At 42.6% G+C, this 18,735-nt stretch overlaps 1 non-coding gene across 1 annotated transcript; it reads left to right on the top strand.

The window, feature by feature from the left end:
- Positions 1–16,955: 16,955 nt before the first annotated feature.
- LOC129492453 (small nucleolar RNA U13) lies at positions 16,956–17,060 on the top strand. Its single transcript, XR_008660899.1, has one exon. It is a non-coding gene; the product is annotated as a small nucleolar RNA U13 (small nucleolar RNA).
- Positions 17,061–18,735: the final 1,675 nt, after the last annotated feature.

The following is an 18,735-nucleotide window of genomic DNA, read 5'->3' as shown; positions in this document are numbered from 1 at the left end:
CCAAGAGATTCTGATGCACTGATTTAGGATAAGGCTTAGTAATTTTCCCAGTCAAAAATCATGACCCCTTGGCCGAGTGCGGTGGCTCATGTCTGTAATCCCAGCACTTTGGGAGGCCGAGGTGGGTGAAACACCTGAGGTCAGGAGTTTGAGACCAGCCTGGCCAACAGGGTGAAACTTCTTTTCTACAAAAAATACAAAAAAATTAGCCTGCCATGGTGGCACATGCCTGTAATCCCAGCTACTTAGGAGGCCAAGGCATAAGAATCGCTTGAAACCAGGGGACGGAGGCGGTGGGGGCCGAGGTTGCAGTGAGCCCAGATTGCGCCACTGCACTCCAGCCTGGGTGACAGAGGAAGAATCCATCTCAAAAAAAAAAAAAATCACAACCCCTGACTGGGGCAGTGACTTATGCCTGTAATCCAAGTGCTTTGGTAGGCCAAGGCAGGAGAATCGCTTGAGGCCCCAAGTTTGAGACCAGCCTGGGTAACATAGTGAGACCCACCTCCCCCACCTCCCCACCCTCGTCTCCACAAAAAAATACAAAAATTAGCCAGGCACAGTGGTGCATGCCTATAGTTCCAGTTACTCAGTGGGCTGAGGCAGGAGGATTGCCTGAGCCACAGAGGTTTAGGCTACAGTGGGTGGTTATTGTGAAACTGTACCTCAGGCTGGGAGGCAGAGGGACTCAGAAAACACACAGACACACACAAACACAAAAACCAAAACAGATGACCCTATCCCTCCTGTCTTCACCCCCATCCCAACTCCCTCTGACGGTTTTCATGCAAGAGGTCTGCAAATGCACTTTGAGAAACTCTGCCTGTATCTTATTGCCAGGTTGTTAATATTTATCTTTATAAAATGTATCCTAAATAGATGATGCAGAGTTCTGGATCAGAGATAGATTTCATATCAAACACCTCATAGTAAATGTAATAAGTGCGCTGGTACCCCTAGCTTCAGTCTTACCCCTGAGGTAAGGTGATGAGAGCCAGGTCAATTGTCCTACAGGAGAAGGCAAGAACAAGAAAAATGATTTCTCCTGTTCCTAAAAGGGTAGGAAGCAGTTGCTCTCTCCTCTCCTGAGAAAGTCTCCTCCTTATCCAATCCTTCTGTGTGTAAATAAAATCTAGCCAGAAGCTGGATAGCTTGGGTGTCTCTGCCTTAATGATCTTGAGACCTCTTTAAATTCCCAGACTTGGCAGGATGTGGTGGCTCACACCTGTAATTCCAGCATTTTGGCAGGCCAAGGCAGGCTGATCACTTGAGACCAGGAGTTCAAGACCAACCTGGCCAACATGGTGAAACTCCATCTCTACTAAAAATACAAAAATTAGCTGGGCATGGTGGTGCAGGACTGTAACTGCAGCTACCTGGGAGGCTGAAGCATGAGAATTTCTTGAACCCCGGAGACTGAGGTTGCAATGAGGTGAGATTGCACCACTGCACTCCAGCCTGGGCAACAGAGAGAGACTCTGTCTCAAAAAAAAAAAAAAAAAAATTCCCAGCCTTGTTTCTCTTTGAAATGCAGATACCTAGAAATGTAGCCTCACTACTTCTCTTGCAACTTGGACTCGGCCTAAGGTACCTACTCAGGCTGTAACTCTTTGGTTCACCTGGGGAGATAAGAGAAGTCAGTACTGTTTCAGATCAGAACGATTAACTAGACAAATGGCTACAGATGAAGGCTAGGGCTTCTTACAGAAACAGAGAAAAAAATTCAGGGAAGTTTTCTTTTTCGCCTCTTATTTACCAGGAGGAGAAGGAAAGAGAAACTTTCTAGCTTATCAAAGCTGCAGTAGAAGTAATTATTTCACGTGGACCTTATGATTTAGCAAATTCAATAGTGCTTGTGCTCTATTGGGATGAGTTATGGAACTTGTGTAAAACCTGGTAGATTTAAGCTGTAAAGTAGCCATTTTTATGAATGGATATCCAATAACAAGAACTGTCAGGAAGGCCGGTAAGAAGGTCTAAATAGGAAGAAAAGGAGACTAAGCAACAAAGGACAACAGAGCCAGTCCAGGGGCTCATTCATGCCTGTAATCTCAGCACTTTGGGAGGTCTGATGTGGGAGGGTCACCTGAGCTCAGCTCAGGAGTTCAAAAGCAGCCTGGACACAAGACCCCGTGTCTCTTTTAAAAAAAAAAAAGCATTTTCTTTCTTTCTTTCTTTCTTTCTTTCTTTCTTTCTTTCTTTCTTTCTTTCTTTCTTTCTTCTTTCTTTCCTGCTTGCTTGCTTGCTTCCTTCCTTCCTTCCCTTCCCTTCCTTCCTTCCTTCCTTCCTTCCTTCCTTCCTTCCTTCCTCCTTCCTTCCTTCCTCTTTCTTTCTTTCTTTCTTTTTCTTTCTTTCTTTCTTTCTTTCTTCTTGCTTCCTTCCTTCCTTTCCTTCCCTTCCCTTCCTTCCTTCCTTCCTTCCTTCCTTCCTTCCTTCCTTCCTTCCTCCTTCCTTCCTTCCTCTTTCTTTCTTTCTTTTTCTTTCTTTCTTTCTTTCTTTCTTCTTGCTTGCTTCCTTCCTTCCTTCCCTTCCTTCCCTTCCCCTCGTTCCTTCCTTCCTTCCTCCCTCCCTCCCTCCCTCCTTCCTTCCTTCCTTTCTTTCTTTCTCTCTCTCTCTTTCTTTCTTCTTTTCTTTCTCTCTTTCTGTCTCTCCCTTTCTCCCTTTCTCTCTCTTTCTGTCTCTCCCTTTCTCCCTTCCTCCCTTCCTTTTTTTTTTTTTTCAGGCAGGATCTCACTCTGTCACCTAGGCTGGAGTGCAGTGACATGATCTCAGCTCACTGCAGCCTCCGCCCCCCAGGTTCAAGCGATTCTCCTATCTCAGCCTTCCGAGTAGCTGGGACTGTAGGCACTCACCACCACGCCGAGTTAATTTTTGTATTTTTTGGTAAAGACGGAGTTTCACCATGTTGGCCAGGCTGGTCTCAAATTCCCGATCTCAAGTCATCCACCCACCTTGGCTTCCCAAAGTGCTGGGATTACAGGCATGAGCCACCGCACCCAGTCTGCATATTCATTTTCATTTTCAGTGCCACTGCTGCTCTTAGGCAAACAGCCATTTATACCAATGAATGCTATGCTCTTAATGCCACTCAGGCCTCAGGAAAACACTTCTGGACATCTCTTTCTCTACATCCTTGAGACAAAATACCACTCTACCCAATGCCGTGAATGTAGGTAGCATCCCTGCCAGCATTAGAGATGAATACTGCTTCAGGGCACACGGAAAAAGAGGAGCGAAAGAACTTAGGTAGGAGAAGTGTGGAATTTACTAGTCAGATCCATCTCAGACGCTATCAATGCAATTTACTCTTACATAGGAAACAACATTTCTTAGCAGAAATGTTGACTCTCCAAGGATCAGGCACGGTTGCTCATGTCTGTAATCCCAGCACTTTGGGAGGCTGAGGCGGGTGGATCACCTGAGCCCAGAACCTTGAGACCAGCCTGGGCAACATGGCGAAACCCCATCTCTACACCAAAAAATAATGTTGAACATCTACTTTACTTTCCTGCTTCTTTTCATGTTCTAATTTGCACTCCTGAGGATGCTCACAAATTAATATGGTCTTTGCTATAGTGACACATGGCAGTTGAGGACATGTTTGCGTTATGAATTCATGTTACTCTTAAATTTGTAAACACTTAGGTCTAGTCTGCCATTATCATCTCTGGAAATTGGATGCTACTGCCGTTGCCACCAAAAATTTTGGGTCATTTCATTCTCAATTCTGAGTGAAGAATTTATGTATTGATAGATCAAGGACCAACAGACCCAGTGCCTACCTGCAAGGGATTTGGTATTGTGGGGCTTCTATAGTAGAATGTGGACTTTGTCTCCTACCAGTTCCCAAATGGTGCCTATTGCGCAAGTATAGGAAAAGGCCCAGATAGTGTAGGCAATCAAAAAAGCAAAATGAGACAAAATGAAAAAACAGTAACAACATAAGTCTGCAGCACCCTGTAATTCACATTGTTCTATGTGAGCAATAGGACTGTGCTGTAAGAGTGGTGGGTGTACGCTTAGATATTGATTACTTTTCTTTTAAAAATCTTACCAGGAGGACCAGGTGCCGTGGCTCACACCTGTAATTTCAGCACTGTGGGAGGCCGAGGCGGGCCTATCACGAGGTCAGGAGATCGAGACCATGTTGGCCAACATGGTGAAACCCCATCTCTACTAAAAATACAAAAATGAGCTGGGCATGGTGGTGTGTGCCTGTAATCCCAGCTACTCGGGAGGCTGAGGCAGGAGAATTGCTTAAACTAGGGAGTCAGAGGTTGCAGTTAGTTGAGATCGCACAACTGCACTCCACCCTGGCGACAGAGCAAGACTCTTTGTGAAAGAAAAAAAGGAATCTTACCAAGAAAGATTGCTACCATTGAAGATAACAGATTTTACACTTTTTTGATTCTCTGCTTCCAGTACATTTTTGAAATTAAGCTTCTAGCTGGTCTTATCTTTTCTTTTCTTTTTTTTTTGCTTCATTTTCTTTATTTTTATTTTTAAAATTCTATTCTTGGGAACCATGAATAGTCTTCATAACCACTTTTCCAACACAACGCACAAGCTCATTTGCTTTACATATTTTCTCAAGGAAGTTACTGAGTGATTTGTGTCTGTCATCTGGGTAGCTGTTAAAAGTACAGATTACTGATTTATAGAGATGAAAATTTAAATGTTATATACAATTATGCATTGCTTAATGATGGGGATGGGTTCTGAGAAATACGTCATTAGGCAATTTCATCATTGTGTGAACACTATAATATACTTACACAAACCTAGATGGCATGGCCTACTACACACCTGGGCTAGAAGTTACAGCCTGTTGCTTCTAGGCTACAAATCTGCATAAACTCCTGACCTCAAGTGATCCACCTGCCTCAACCTCCCAAACTGCTGGGATTATAGGCATGAGCCACCGCGCCTGGCCAAAACATGCATATCTTGACATATAATGAATCTCTCTCCTCTATTGTATGCGTTTTCACGCTCCCTATTTCTTTGCAGACTTCCATGTTTAAGTAAACAGATGTTTCCTGAGACACATGAAACAGAACCTCATACTTCTGTGGTTCTTTATATAAAAACAAAACAGCATCAACAACACAAGGTAAGGTAAGAGAACATCAACAAATATGTAACAGGTACCTTTGCTAATGTAAACCAGAACTGTGTAAACAGGGGTGGTGCGAGCTATGCATTTCTACAAACACAGAATTTGGTGCCAGATTTCCATGGCATCACCCTCTAGATCTATTATTATTCCCTTCCATTTGAAAAAAGCAAACATATTTTTTGAATTCACAAATATTGAAAATTTGGACTTACTCTTCCTTATCTCCTCCATCATGAATGCAGCTGTTCATTTTAAAACATCATCATCCAGGCACTGCTTTGCAGCAACTGTTCTTCAAAAGAACACCAGGTTGTATGAATGTTGAGTGTGGATTTCCTGGGCACACTGTTGATCACAGGAGTGTTCCACCAGCAGATTGGTGGCTTTTGAGGCTTTAGAAAATGTGAAATTAGTCCAGGTTACTTCCTTACTGCAGTTGGCAAGGCTTTTCAGCTCATAGGAGATAAGATGTTTAATGAGGCAGGGCAAACGAAGAAACAACACTGAGTGCTGAGGTTTCAGAACTTCTGAACTTTTCCCAAGTTCAAGGAACTTCACCATCAACAATGCTACAGTGTTCCCAGCATACAATCATATTACCTCACTCTCTCCTTCACTCCTTCACCAAATCCCAGACATGATTCAGATTCTGCAGGTCATATAGCTGTGTGTGTGTCTGTGTGTGTGTGTGTGTGTGTGTGAGAGAGAGAGAGAGCAAGAGAGAGCATGCAGGTGCTGGTTCCTTAATCACGTTGATAACTTCTTTTTTTTTTTTTCTTTTTTTTTGAGACAGTCTTGCTCTGTTGCCCAGGATAGAGTGCTGTGGTGCAATCTCAGCTCACTGCAACTTCTGCTTCCTGGGTTCAAACAATTCTCGCGCCTCAGCCTCCTGAGTAGCTGGGATTACAGGTGCCCGCCACCATGCCCGGCTAATTTTTTTTGTATTTTTAGTAGAGATGAGGTTTTGCCATGTTGGCCAGGCTGGTCTCGAACTCCTGACCTCAGGTGATTCATCCGCCTCAGCCTCCCAAAGTGTTGGGGTGTATCTCACGTGAGTACACAGAAAAAGAATTTTGCTTCCTTGAGATTCAGTACCTAATATTAGTCGTAATTAAAATTAAAGTGAGAAAATAGAAATAATTTACCCAGTAGGTTTTGAGGCACACACAGTCAATTTTGGGGTGTGTCCTACTTGTGAATATTATAGGAATACATTTTAAAAGCAAGAATCAAAGTAGCTCACAGCCATTTATCCTAGAAAATGTAAAAGGAAGCCATATTCTTTCAAATGCCTTGTTGCTATGGGAAGTTTCATGGTGATATGCACCCTAAACTGTTTTCAAAAATGAAATAGACAATGCAATAAAAGTGAAGTTATTTGCTTTTCTACACATTTTAAAAAGAGGTAGCATTTGATCATAAAATGTCTAGGATTTCTCTTCTATTACCATGAAAAAGAAGTTGTCTTCATTTGTGATTTTTATACAGGCAAGACCTCCTTTGTAGCCATTCAAAAATAGAGTGATAAAGCTGGATATAACAGAGATAACATACATGACACCTAAAAACAGGCACAGAGGGAGACATACACAGGAATTGAAGTGCCAGGGCTGAAGACACGTGCACAGAATGCTGATGGCAGGAAGCACAAAATTCGATGGATTATTGCCAGATTCTCATTTGTTTAAACTGAAACAAAGGCAGAGAAACACTTAAGAGAATAGAGAGACAAGATACTATCAGGTAGGAGCCCAACCTTATGTGCAAGGCAAATGAAGGGACTCCGTGACCAACATGATCAAAAGCAGCTGCCATTGCTAACACAAATAAGATCCGAAAATGTTGGTGGAACTGCTTATACGTCTATTCTGACTCCCAGAGAAAGACCCTATTAAGTCAAACTAAATTGTTCCAAGTGCCTTAAAGAGATGGCTGTCTGTTTTAATTTTCCTGACATTCTTCACGAGGCTTGGTCTAATAGTGATTGTATGGAACTATTAGGAATGCATCTGATAGAAAAATGCAATTGTCAGCTACTACTTTATTATTTTGATGCTATACAATAATTTTTCTCTTGACCGTTGTTACAGTAAAAGGATATATTGACCTACCATCTTACACCCTAATTAAGCAACAATGAAATTTTATACTAATATTGGATTCAAGGGGAAGATTGTATTGAAGCTTGCATTTATCTTCAAACCTTACCCCATTATCATTAGTGTGCTATTCTAGACATAAAGAAGTCCACTTTAAAAATGGATTTAACAGTGCAATGCATTTTGTTCATTATTTTTTTGAAATCTAATTCCTTAAATTAGCTGAGTTTTTAACACTTACTTTCCCTTTAAAAATGAAGGCTAGAATAACTTCATATCTGGCAAAGACATTTGGTAGGCACCTTTTTTTCTTGTATTACAAAAATAGATGCTATAGAAATGTCACATTGCACTAATAATATATTTTGATTGTTTAAGTGATGAACCAATCTGAGAAGATATAAATTCATCTGAAAGAAATGAGGAGTTCTTTTCCAAACACAGAAACCACTTCGAAATTAGTAAGAAAATCAATGAGGTGAAATTAGTCAGCTAGTGAAACACAATGAAGCAAAAAATGGATTGATCACCGCTTGATTCACTTGTGTTTATTTTAGGCACACGTACTTTTATTTCCATCTTTGTACTTTCATAATTCGGTATTTCCTGGCCCTGACCGTCATAATCATTAAGCTCCTTGCAAGAGCCAGGTGATCTATGCCCACTGCGTTCCTGCCTGCTTCTCCTGACCACTCCTTCTGTCTCCATGCCATCAATTTTGATTCTTGTCCTAGTTTATCAAATACTATTGCAGCTCCAACTGGCCCTCTGTTTTTCCTTTCAAATTGGAAGCAATATATTTTCAATTTCTGGTGAAAACAGTACATCCAGCTGCTTATAGGGTCTTTACACACAATATCATTTAAGTAGCAACATTTCTATAGGGAAGTTATAATTATTCTAATTGTTTTCATGTAAGAAGCCAAGAGTCAGAAAGGAAAATGACTTGCCAGAAAAAAGTATCCTATCGCTGCTAAGTGGCAGGGGCAGGATTTGAACCCAGGGCAGTCCAACTTTGCAATAAATGCTCTTTCCCCCTTGTAAGCCACACCTTCTAAACAGAGACCCTGAAAGCATGTTAGTGGATGTCTTGGTCTGTTTGGGCTGCTATAACTCTCATAGACGGAGTGGCTTATTAATAGCAGAAATTTATTTCTTGCAGTTCTAGAGGCTGGAAAGTCCAAGGTCAAGGCTCTGGCCAATTCAGTGTCCTGGTGCTTAGATGGCCATCCTCTTGCTGGGTCTTTCTATGGCGGAAGGAGTGAGGCAGCTCGCTGTGGTCTCCTTGATGAGGGCACTAACCCCATTCATGAAGGCTTCACTCTCATGCCGTGATCATCAAGACCCAATCGCCTTGGGGATTAAGCTTCAACCTATGAATTTTGGGAGGGACACAAACAGTTCGTTTATAGAAGTGGAATTGTCGGACAAGTGCCTGAGAAAACAAAATGGTCTGTGGAGGGACCATGTAGGGGGAAATAATGCTTAGGGTGATTGGCTAAGGATAGGATGGGTTAGCACATTTGGAGGTGAATCCTGAGATATTCAAGAAGGTGGTGGTGATAGCAGCTGTGTCTTTTGGGCTATCTGAGTGGATCACATAGTGCCCAGCAGTGAAAACCAGAATCGGCTGTAGTGCAGCAGTCCCCAACCTTTTGGCAACAGGGACCAGTTTTGTGGAAGACAATTTGGGTGGGGAGAGACGAGGAATGCTTTCAGACTGATTCAAGTGCATTACATTTGTTGTGTACTTTATTTCTCTTATTATTACGTACTCACCATAATGTAGAATCAGTGGGAGGCCTGAGCTTGTTTTCCTGCAACAGTCCCATGTGGGGGTGATGGGAGACAGTGACCGGTCATTAGGCATTAGACTCTCATAAGAAGCGCACAACCTCGATCTCTCACATGCGCAGTTCACAATAGGGTTCACACACCTGTAAGAATCTAATGCTGCTGCTGTTCTAACAGGAGGCAGAGTTCAGGTGGTAATGTGAGCAATGGGGAGTGGCTGTAAATACAGATGAAGCTTCTCTCACTCACCTCCTGCTGTGTGGCCTAGTTCCTAACCGGAACTGGTACCGGTCCGTGGCCCGGGGGTTGGGGACCCCTGCTCTAAGGCAGCGGTTCTCAACCAGGGGTGATTTTGTGCCTCCCTCCCCCTGCCCTGGGAACAGTTGACAATTCTGGAGACATTTTTGGTGTTTTAACTTGGGTGGAGGGTGCTACTAGCATCTAGTGGTAAAAGTTCAAAAATGCTGCTAAACATCCTACAATGCACAGGATAGCTCCCCATAGCAAACACTCATCCAGCCCAAAATGTCAGAAGCACTGATGCTGGGGATCCCTAGGCCAGGGTGATCCAAAGATATCAGAGTAAGAGAATAGTGCTTCAATATGGTCCATTTCACTGCCCTAATTTTTCTATGTGTGGACAACTGATTTCATTATTTTCAATGAGTTGGATTTAAATTACTTTAAAATGAATGAAGCCATTTTCAGCTTGTTCATTTCTGTTGGGTTGATAGCCACCTCACTGCTATGCTATAGATGCAGACTGTTTTCCAATGTATCTTCCTTCATTATTCTTCGACCCTAATAACTTTGAAGTAACTACTAACTTAAAAACAGCACTCTGGGTGGGCGTGGTGGCTCACGCCTATAATCTCAGTATTTTGGAAGGCCAAGGCAGGAGGATCGCTTGAGCCCAGGAGTTCGAGAGTAGCTTAGGCAGCATAGTGAGGCTCTATCTCTACAAAAAATGAGTGGTGCATGGTGGCGCACGCCTGTAGTCTCAGCTACTAGGAAGGCTGAGGCAGGATGATTGATTGAGCCCAGGGGTTCCAGGCTGGAGTGAGCCATGATCGCACAAGTGCACTCCAGTCTGGGTGGCAGAGCAAGACTGTCTCAAAAAAAAGCAAAAACAAAAATGAAAACAGCACTCCACTTAGTCTGTGATGGAGGCAACATTTTCACTCTTTGCATTGTTTTTAAACCAGAGGTAGAGTGATTTTGAGAAAAAGAGACTGAGAGAGAGAGAGAGAAAGTACTTTATTTGCAACCCCCCTTCAGTTTGTGTCAAATCCCATAAAAATCAGGGAAGGTATGATGGCTTCTGACAGGAGACAACTTCTCAAAATGTGGTATCACGCTGTCCAATCTTTAAGTGAAGATACTTCTTCATTCTCTGTAGGTTTCTTTTCAAAACACCACAATGAAATCATTCCTTTCTCCCTCCAAGATGGAATCTAAGATCTAGCAGGGTATCAGCTGCTCATATATTCATCAGCCTCTTTTATTTTTTAAAGATAAGGTTTCTTCTCTGTGGAGTATGAAAAGGCATTTTAATGCTATCTTTCTGACTTATTCTCCTGTGCACTTCCCCTTCCACGCTCACATTATTCTCGGTGATATCCACTCTTATTTCTTTTTAAATAGTGTGGCTTTTGATCAGGGTAGACTCTGGTGGAAATGATCAGGGAGGATTTCATAGAAATATTGCTTCTAGCGAAGGCTTTAATTCCCCCTCCTAACAGACTGAATGAGAACAGTGTTTGTCCTCTTTCAGTTCCACGGCTCAGAGAATATTTACTGCTCTTCTTTATCAAAATCTCCTGCGCTGGAGGTTCTTGAAAGATGAATCTGAAATAAAGTATTTTTTTTTTTCCCATTCCAGCTATTGATAGGCCATTCAGTGTGAAAGGATATTGATTATGATCTTGGATAGAGAATAGAGCAGAAGAACAGAAGGAGTGATTCTCTGCTACGTTGCTTTTTCTTTTCTGACAATTTGCTGCCTCCACAAAGCAGTCACTTGGCAGCATCTCACTTGGGGCCCCAGTGTCCTCATTTGCCAGAAATAATGCAAGCTGCCCCTTCGGTCCCCCACCTCTATGCAAGGTACCTGATGCTCCACAGATAATGGTGCATAATAACTACAAGGTTCTCAGGAATTTCAACTACCCGACACAGTTTTCCAAGCACTCATTAATAACCAGATTAATGAGGCTTGAACACAATTGTTCACATGTATAGAGTCTGCTCCAGGTCTGCACTGGTGAATATTATTGTCATAATTAAGTTCAAAAGGCCAGACCATGAGCACATATTTTAAGGATCAAAGGTCAAGATGAGGCACATTGCAGTTAAGTGGAAAACTTCTTATTTTTAGGTAACCCCCTAAACTAGAACTGAGCTGAGGGAACCACAGCCTGGCTGGGATTGTCACGTTTTGCTCTTCTATGTAACTATGGTAAAGTTCATGGTAAAGTTCATCTCTTTCTGCATTTCCCTCCTACCCACCTTTCTGCAAAAGGATTTGCTGTAATCCAACAGGCACTGTCTCTCCGTATACAATCTTCCCCATTTGATCTTTCTCTAGTGATGTTTCATCTTTGTTCTTCTTATGCTTATTGGGCACTAATTAAATACTAGGCTTAAACATTCTGACATTTCCAGAATGTAGGTACCAGTATTAGCTCTCATTTCACAGGTAAGAGACTGTGATTTGGATACTTAGCACCTTGCCCAGAGTCACCCAGTGAACAAGTGGTGCCACTAGACCTTGAGCCCTTAGACTTTTGAGGTAGGAGCCAGGACTTGCCTCAGGAAGTGGGACTTGACTCTGAAGACAGAGTTCTGACACTGGGCCAAATTGAGGACTAGTTAAAACAGTGACATGGTAGCTCACGCCAGTAATCCCAGCACTTTGGGAGGCCCAGGTGGGCAGATTACTTGATGCCAGGAGTTCGAGGCCAGCCTAGCCAACATAGTGAAACCCCACATCTACTAAAAATGCAACAACATTAGTCAGTCATGGTGGTGTGTGCCTGTAATCCCAGCTTCTCGGGAGGTGGAGGCACAAGAATTGGTTGAACCCAGGAGACGGAGGGTAGAGGTTGCAGGGAGCCAAGATCGCGTCATTGCACTCCAGCCTGGGCGACAGAGTGAGACTCAGGGACAGAGCAGAGGCAGCTTTCCATAAGGCACACCCACCAGTGTGCCATGTCAGTTTACCATTGCCATGCAGCACGCAGAAGTGATTGCCCCTTTCCATGGCAATGACATAATGACCCAGATGTTATCACCCATTTTCTAGAAATTACTGCATAATTGCTCCTTAATTTGCATTTAATTAAAAAGTAGGTATAAATAGGACTGCAGGACAGCCTCTGAGCTGCTGCTCTGGGCATGCAGCCTATGGGTTAGCCCTGCTCTGCAGGGAGCAGTGCCTCTGCTGCTGCTGTGCACTGCTGCTGCAGTTAAGGTTGTTAAGACCCCTGTAATCCCAGCACTTTGGGAGGCTGAGGCAGGCAGATCACAAGGTCAGGAATTCAAGACCAGCCTGACCAATGTGGTGAAACCCTGTCTGTACTAAAAATACAAAAATTAGCTGGGTGTGGTGGCACATGCCTGTAATCCCAGCTACTCAGGAGTCTGAGGCAGGAGAATCGCTTGAACCTGGGTGGCAGAGGTTGCAGTGAGCTGAGATCACACCATTGCACTCCAGCCTGGGTGACAGAGAGAGACTCCATCTGAAGAAAAAAAAAAGTTGCTAAGACCACTGGTTCACCTTGAATTCTTTCCTGAGCGAAGCTAAGAACCCTCCCAGGCTAAGCCCCAGTTTTGGGCTCGCCTCTCCTGCATCAGCTTAGCTTCAGAGTCAGTTAGGTCTACTGCATCTGACAGACTGTTGTATTCTTCCAGCACCAGAGAAATGAATCAGTGTTCGATGCACATTTGTTCTCTGAACGATCTTTGTCATTATGGCCATGGAAACCTACAGATAGTATGAGCCACCTGTTTACCCTTGTGGATCGCCAAAGATCACCTTTCCAACTACAGTGAATGGACAGTTCTTTATGTTCTTAGCAAAAAGAACTGAATCCTAACCTCCTTATTCTGAGGCCTGCAACTATAGTAAAGAGTTGTGAATGTGGAATCGAAATAAAAATTTTGGGAGAATGGTAAGTTCTTTTAAAAAAAACAAAGTGCAGACCAGGCTCATGCCTATAATCCCAGCACTCTGGGAGGCCGAGGTGGGAGGATCATTTGAGCCAGGAGTTCGAGACCAGCCTGGGCAACAAAGTGAGGCCCCATGTCTACAAAAAGTAAAACAATTTTTTTGTTGTGCATGCCTGTAGTCCCAGCTTCTCAGGAGATAGAGGCAGGAGGATCGCTTGATCCCAGGATATCAAGGCTGCAGTACACTATGTATGATCGTGCCACTGCACTGCAGCCTGGGCAACAGAGTGACATCCTATCTCAAAAATAACAACAACAAAGTGTATGATACACTAGGGATAATTCTGTTTATTTACAAACTCATACTTAACATGACATAAAGGAGAAACACATTTCTATCTTTTTTTTTTTTTTTTTTTTTTTTTTTTTTTTTGAGACAGAGTCTCGCTCTGTCGCCCGGGCTGGAGTGCAGTGGCGCAAATCTCGGCTCACTGCAAGCTCCGCCTCCCGGGTTCACGCCATTCTCCTGCCTCAGCCTCCGAGTAGCTGGGACTTTCTATCTTTAAGAGATGTATGAGGTAGCTTTCTTTTCCACTTCCTGAGATCACTTTCCAGTGGTTTTGACATTTTAGTTTCAGAGAATTTTACTGGGCCCTGGGTTAATGTCTGTTACTTCTCACACATGTTTGTTTTCTCATGGTGCTTGATTAAAGCATTTTTTTCTTTTTTTCTTCTCTGGTCCCTAGATAGACCTTCATTTTGTTTAGAGAAAATTGAAGGCTCTTATTGCTAAAACATAAGAGAGATGAATTGATAGTTAAATATATTAAATAAAAACATTATACTTGGCTGAAAATGAGACTAGCAAGACATAAAAAATACCATTATAATATTTTCCACTTCTCTTAATTTGACACTAAACGGCTTGCTTTCCTTTATACATAGTCAACGTCAGCTCACCAGAAGGTTTGGTAGTTAAGAAACAAGTTGTTAAATATTAAAGCTGTATCTATGTAATTGAATGTTTTTGGTATGGCTGTGTTCTAAATATATCCTATTAAGATACTGTTCTACAGAGATATTTAATTACTGACATCTAATCATGCTACTGCTGTTTCTTTAACCGAGCGAAAATATGAAGTGCTAGAAAGCAAACAGTTTCATTTTAAACAGCAACATTTTATTAATCTCAAACATAAAAGCAAACTCAGATCTCCAAATGAAATCATACCATTTTTAAAGACAGCATTTTTCAGTTTGGTAATCCTTGTGTAATGTGGAGATATACGGCTATACTTCAGGCGTTAAAACATTCTCACAAATAATGCACACAATAAAAGTTAATTATGCTCATTTATTACATCAAAGTAAAATCTAAACTATGAAATTCACAAGGAAAATTTCACAGTCAACTATGGAACATTATTTTAGATGTTTATGACCATAACATTTTTAATACCGTAGACAATTTAGGAAGACATTAAGACCATAGTCAGACAATAATAACGTCTTTCACTTGTGGAGTGCATTCGCAAATTCACGAACATTACCTCATTTTATCAAAACAGCAGTTCTATTAATTAGGTGGGGAAAATATTGTTATAATCATTTTGACATATGGTGAAATTGAGGTCATGGAAATGTGTGTGTCTTGTTTTAGTTCACAAAGTAAGTAGTAAAAGTGGAATTATAATCCAAGACTCTTAATTTCAATTTTTGAAAATTAGAAACTAGGTTAAATGTTAGTAGTTTTTAATAGTGGTTTCTGGTGTTCAATCTTATGCTTTTTAAAATTAAGAAGCTACTATTTAAAGTGATATGGGCCAGGTGTGGTGGCTCACGCCTGTAATCCCAGCACTTTGGGAGGCCGAGGCATGTGGATCACAAGGTCAGGAGATCGAGACCATCCTGGCTATCATGGTAAAACCCCATCTCTACTAAAAATACAAAAAATTTGCTGGGCGTGGTGGTGAGCGCCTGTAGTCCCAGCTACTTGGGAGGCTGAGGCAGGAGAATGGCATGAACCCGGAAGGTGAAGCTTGCAGTGAGCCGAGATTGCGCCATTGCACTCCAGCCTGGGCGACAGAGTGAGACTCCATCTCAAAAAATAATAATAATAAAAATAAAAAAATAAAGTGACGTGTCAAAAATGACCTCAACAATAAATATTTTCCCTCAGTCCAACATACTAAAAGTTCTAACTTCATACAAAGACCACAAAACAACTACAAAGCCATTTTGGTTAGAAGGTAGTATTGTAGGGGGAAGAAGCATATTTATTGATTTTTCTCCTCATTCTCACTAAATAAATTTACTCTTACAAACACGTTAATTTTTCCCTCTGTTTTTTTATTTTGGATATAGAATCTTGCTCTGTCACCTAGACTACAGTGCAGTGGCACGATCATGGCTCACCATAATCTTGACTTCCCAGGCTCAAGTGATCCTCCCACCTCAGCCTCCTCAGTAGCTGGGACTGCAATCACGTGCCACCATGCCTGGCTGATTTTTGTACTTTTTGGAGGGATGGGTTCTTACTAAGTTGCCCAGGTTGGTCTTGACTTCCTGGGCTCAGTGATCCTCCTGCCTTGGCCTCCCAAAGTGCTGGGATTACAAGCAATAGCCACCGCACTTGGCCAAACAAGTTAATTTCTATCAAAGAGAAGAGAGTGACTCTTTCTTCCTAGTGTCTGTGAATACATTCACAAGAGGCAAGTAGGAAGGAGAAATGATGTATCTTCAATGCTGAAAGGAAAGTTGCCACCGTTAAATACTGACACGATGATTTGGTCCATGTTCACAATGAAGGAGTCAGGAAATTTGAAGTTTGATCTGTGTTTTTTTTTTTTTTTTTTTTTTTTTTTTTTTGAGACGGAGTCTCGCTCTGTCGCCCAGGCTGGAGTGCAGTGGCGCAATCTCGGCTCACTGCAAGCTCCGCCTCCCGTGTTCACGCCATTCTCCTGCCTCAGCCTCTCCAAGTAGCTGGGACTACAGGCGCCCGCCACCACGCCCGGCTAATTTTTTGTCTTTTTCAGTAGAGACGGGGTTTCACCATGGTCTCGATCTCCTGACCTCGTGATCCGCCCACCTCGGCCTCCCAAAGTGCTGGGATTACAAGCGTGAGCCACCGCGCCCGGCCTGAAGTTTGATCTTTGAATAAGAAATGGGGTATACCACTCTCTTATCCCAGCTATCAAGATATTCAAAACAAAGAAACTGACCAGCTTTATAATTTCATGACTTTGGATTAAAATCAGCCCACTAATCTACTGGGTAAGAGACAGCCCAGCCAAAGAGATAGACAATCAGTCAATATCCATGATAGTGAAATACGTGAATTCAACTTTCTGATTTTTGGTTTTTTTTTTTAAATTTTTTTGGTCACACCAAGCATGTGAACCCATGAATTCAGCTTTCAGAATGTTTAATCTAACCTGCTTTGAACAAAATTCTGAATTTTTTTTTTTTTTTTTTGAGACAGAGTCTCACCCTGTCACCCAGACTGGAGTCTAGCAGCGCGATCTTGGCTCACTGCAACCTCCGCCTCCTGAGTTCAAGTGATTCTCCCACCTCTGCATTCTGAGTAGCTGAGATTACAGGCATATGCCACCATGCCTGGCTAATTTTCATATTTTTGATAGAGACAGGACTTCGTCATGTTGGCCAGGCTGGTCTCAAACTCCTGACCTCAAGTGATCCACCCACCTTGCCCTCCCAAAGTCCTGGAATTACAGGTGTGAGCCACTGCACCCAGCCAAAATTCTGATTTAATGATCCTTTGCAGCTCATGAGCATGACCATCAGGTGTTTATATGCATGTGTGAGATATGCCACCTTCTGAACCTTGTTAACAACATTGGCATGTTACCCGTGTAACCTGAAAAATAATTCTTATTTAACCTTTCTAATTATCTAGACCAGTAGTCAACGAACATCTTATGTAAAGTGCCAGACAGTAAATATTTCAGGCTTGCAGGGCATAGAGTCTCCACTGAAACTACTCAACTCTGCCATTATAGTGCAAAAGCAGCCACAGCCAGTGTGCTAACAAATGGACCCCACTGCGGTTCAGTAAAACTTTTTTTTTTGAGATGGAGTTTTGCTGTTGTCGCCCAGGCTAGAGTGCAATGGTGCGATATCAGCTCACCGCAGCCTCTGTCTCCTGCCTCCCAGGTTCAAGTGATTTTCCTGCCTCAGCCTCCTGGGATTACAGGCGTGTGCCACCACACCCAGCTAATTTTTGTATTACTAGTAGAGACAGGGTTTCATCATGTTGGCCAGGCTGGTCTCAGACTCCTGACCTCAGGCAGCCACAGGCTACAGTTTGCTCACCCCTGATCTAGGCAGGTTGGATTTTGTTGTTTTGTGATTATCTATGAAACATTATGACAAAATGATGAATTTCATTGTGCTTTTTCTTCCAACCACTTACTTTGGCCCGTTGATTTTATTTGCTTGTCAAATAATAGCCTTACAGCAAAATTGTTCTTGCTGTCTTTTTTTCTTAGTTTTCTTTGCCGTGAATATTCAGTTTAATTTATTGAACATCTGCTAAGTCATAGGCAACATTCTAGGCCCTGGAGAAACAACTTGAAGACCCAAGATACCTCGCTCTCGGGGATAATATTCTTGTCTTTTCTTTTTTTGAGCTGGAGCCTAGCTCTGTCACCCACACTGGAGTGCAGTGATGCAATATTGGCTCACTACAACCTCCGCCTCCCGGGTTCAAGCAATTATCCTGCTTTAGCCTCCCAAGTAGCTGGGATTACAGGTTTGTGTCACCACATGTGACTAATTTTTGTATTTTTAGTAGAGATGGAGTTTCACTGTGTTGGCCAGGCTGGTCTCGAACTCCTGACCTCAAGTGATCCACCTGCCTCGGCCTCCCAAAGTGCTGGGATTACAGGCGTGAGCCACCGCACCTGGCGGATATTAGCCTTTGAGGGTGACTTCTGTTAACAAATCGTCCTTTAGTGTTATGCAGCTGACATGGACATTTCTAAATGGAATGCTGGGTTCACAGCAGGTAGACAGAATTATGGTCCTCCAGAGATGTCCATGTCCTAATCCCCAGAGCCTGGGAATATGCAACTTTACATGGGAGAAGGGACTTTGAGATGCACTGTGGATCTCAAGATGGAGAGATTATCTTGGATTATTTTGGTGGGCCCAATGTCACCAGAAAGGTTCCAGTAAGTGAAAGAGGGAGGCAAGAGAGTTGCTGCAGAGAGGGAGATGAAACTTGATAGCAGAGATCAGAGTGATTTGAGGAAGGGACCACAAGCCAGGGAATACAGGCAGCCTCCAGAAGGTGGAAAAAGCAAAGAAACACATTTTCTTCAAAAGCTTTTAGAAGGAGCACAGTCCTGTCAACACTGTGATTTTAGGACTTCTAACCTCTAGAATTGTTAGGTGCGGTGAGATGGCACCATTGCACTCCAAACCTGTTAAGTCATTAGGTTTATGGTAATTTGTTACAGCAGCAGTAGGAGTAAAGATGGGGGCCAGGGATTGAGGTAATTCTGCTAAGCAGAATGGGAAGTAGAAAGGATC

This window comes from Symphalangus syndactylus, chromosome 10 (genome assembly GCF_028878055.3).
Source record: "Symphalangus syndactylus isolate Jambi chromosome 10, NHGRI_mSymSyn1-v2.1_pri, whole genome shotgun sequence".
NCBI classification, from domain to species: Eukaryota; Metazoa; Chordata; class Mammalia; order Primates; family Hylobatidae; genus Symphalangus; species Symphalangus syndactylus.
This window is presented reverse-complemented; position numbering and strand designations above follow the sequence as displayed.